The sequence below is a fragment of the Chrysochloris asiatica genome, unplaced genomic scaffold, assembly GCF_000296735.1.
Source record: "Chrysochloris asiatica unplaced genomic scaffold, ChrAsi1.0 scaffold00101, whole genome shotgun sequence".
NCBI classification, from domain to species: domain Eukaryota; kingdom Metazoa; phylum Chordata; class Mammalia; order Afrosoricida; family Chrysochloridae; genus Chrysochloris; species Chrysochloris asiatica.
In genome coordinates, this window is record NW_006408619.1 from 3480735 (window position 1) to 3483528 (window position 2794).

The window sequence follows — 2794 nt, forward strand, 5'->3', positions numbered from 1 at the left end:
TTCTCGGCAGTTAAAATGTAGACTATAAAAAAATACGTGCAAAACATGCTGTTCTGAAAACACTTAACTTTCAACAAAGCACCAAACTACACAAATACAGAACGAAAACAGCATTTCAACGCTGCCAAAGTAGTCATCATCAAAGGTGTAAAAGTCACCTCACTTCACTAGGCACTGTTCACTTTTTTAAACATGAGACAATAAAGAATATATTGTTCACAATCACTATCCCAACTCTAGGGCATGTTTCAGAAAGTCTTCAAACTTCATGCTTTAATAGCAACGAGGAGATGGGATCTGTATCCTCTACGACTGTGGTAGGGAAAAGGTGACCACCTTCTGTAAATCTGATCTCTATCTTGAACAGCTCTCCATTCTCCTCCTCCGTATGATCTGCTATAGTAATCCCGATCATCATATCCACGATCATATCCTCTATCAAAGTAATCAGGATGGCGTGAGCTGCCATAGGTACGTCTCCCCATACAGATTCCAGGTGTTGGGAGTATGTGGTCTTTTTGTTGTGGAGAAATCGACTCTAATCCTACACCATCAAGCTCCATTCCATTGGCTCGCTCTTTAGCTTCGTTAGCATCATCTACATTTTCAAAATATACAAAGGCAAATCCTCTTGAACGTCTAGACTGCCGGTCATATACAATTTACACATCAGCAGTGGGGCCATACTTAGAGAAAACTTCTCTTAGATCTCGCTCTGTGATGTGTAAGCTCAACCCAAACACTCGAAGATAACAGTTGGGATCAGAACTTGCCTGATTCCCAACATGATGCCTTTGTGTAGACATCGGAAAATAACTGTGGCTATGCCGTCTTTGATAATCTCGACTGTTAAGACCTGTTACGGGATCGACTATGTAGTGTGACCGAGAACATGATCTTGTATAATGTCTTTGAGAACTTCTTCTGGATCTAGACCTAGATTCAGATCTGGACCTGGACTTTGATCTGGAACACCTGGAATCTTCCTTGGGGCGAGACCTTGCAGGGGTATGCCTTGCAGAGTTCCCAGATCCCATGAGCATTTCCACTTCTGGAAACAGAACGGGATTTCCGCTCGCAGTAGTTCTGCTCGCTGCAGTCACTGCTCGATGCGCTTCAGTCAAAGATGTCAACCTCTTGGGCCTTCTTTACAGAGGCTCCGTGGCAGCCTCCCTGAATGAACTGCTTTCAGAGCCGCTGAGACACGAAGCGCTCCACGCCACCTCCTCACAGGTTCTAACCTCGCGAAAGTTTTTTGTATTTATATTTTTGAAAATAGATTCACAAAGCCTGCTTCCGTTCCACAGATTGTAAACAGATTGATCAATGACCTTGCCTCACGGTGCCAGCTCTCATGATTTCTGTTTGAATTGTGTGATTTCCATTGACTCGATCCCCCGCCTCCCCCATCTGTGCTTTAAAGTAGCTGTTGATAGCTAGTCCATAACTGTCCTTTAATAATATCTCCTGGCTTTTTTGATGATAGCCAAAATAGATTGCCTACCTTCAGTCGTTAGCCTCGTCCCTTAAAGTTTCTATGAATTTATTTTTCTGTGTACAGGTCAGTACTGCTGTACTCATAGATTGGTCATGAAAGGTCAGTAGTGAACATGGCAATTGGAGGATAGACATTGAATTGGATCCTTCCTTAGTTCTCTACCTAGACAAAGGATAACCTGTTGTAATAGTTAGGGCTTTGTGACAATTTGAAGAGGCCAGGATTTCCAGAGCTTTAGCAGTTGGGGTTTGCTTATGCCCACGGTGATGTGACCTAATGCAGGCGTAGTTAACTCTGTGATGGGTGGCTACGAGCAGCCAGTCAACGTAAGGGCTGCTTCCTTGGGGCTGTGGCCTAGTCCCAAAATATGGACATACAAGAAAGACTCTTCCACTGGGAACCTGGTCCTCTGCTATTATAAGCCATTTCCTTGATAATAAACTTCTCTTCATACACGCACACGCGCACACGCACACGCACACACACATACACGCACACACACACGCACGCACACACACATATACACACACATACACACACGCACACGCACATACGCACACATACACACGCACACACACACGCACGCACACACATACATACACATACACACATACGCACGCACACACGCGCACACACATACACGCACACACACATACACACATGCATACACATGCGCGCATGCGCACGCGCACACATACACACGCACATACACGCACATACACATACACACGCACACATACACACGCACACATACACACACACACACACGCACATACACACACGCACGTGCACACACGCGCACACACACATACACACGCATACGCACTCGCACGCACACACACTCGCACGCACACACATACACACGCACACGCACATAGCTGTTTCACTGGTTTTGCTTCACTAGAAAACCTGGCCTAAGACACCTGTGATCCTTGGCTACTTTTAGGGAAAACCACACGACCAACTCCTAAAGGAATAGCTCAGCACAGTGTCAAAAAATACAGCAGCTGCTGAAAGCAAAAGAATATGCTCCATTTAAAACAAAAGCAAAAACAGATCAACCCCATGACCCCCAGAGCATGTTGAGTAAATAGTAAGGCACAGGAATCAGTTTTTCAGATGCACTCTCTAACCCCCCTTGTTCTCTGCAGAAATGCCAGACACGAAAGCCGAAGATGAAGTGGATTTTCTGAGTGATTCCAAAGAGAGTTCAGTTCCTGAAGAGGTGTCCTTAGGACACAGAGCTTCGCCCACGATGAAGCAAAGCGCCAAGACCCAGGCGGTAAGTGTGCCAGC

At 45.5% G+C, this 2794-nt stretch overlaps 1 pseudogene; it reads right to left on the minus strand.

The window, feature by feature from the left end:
• Window positions 1–266: 266 nt before the first annotated feature.
• LOC102818411 lies at window positions 267–1356 on the minus strand (annotated as a pseudogene).
• Window positions 1357–2794: the final 1438 nt, after the last annotated feature.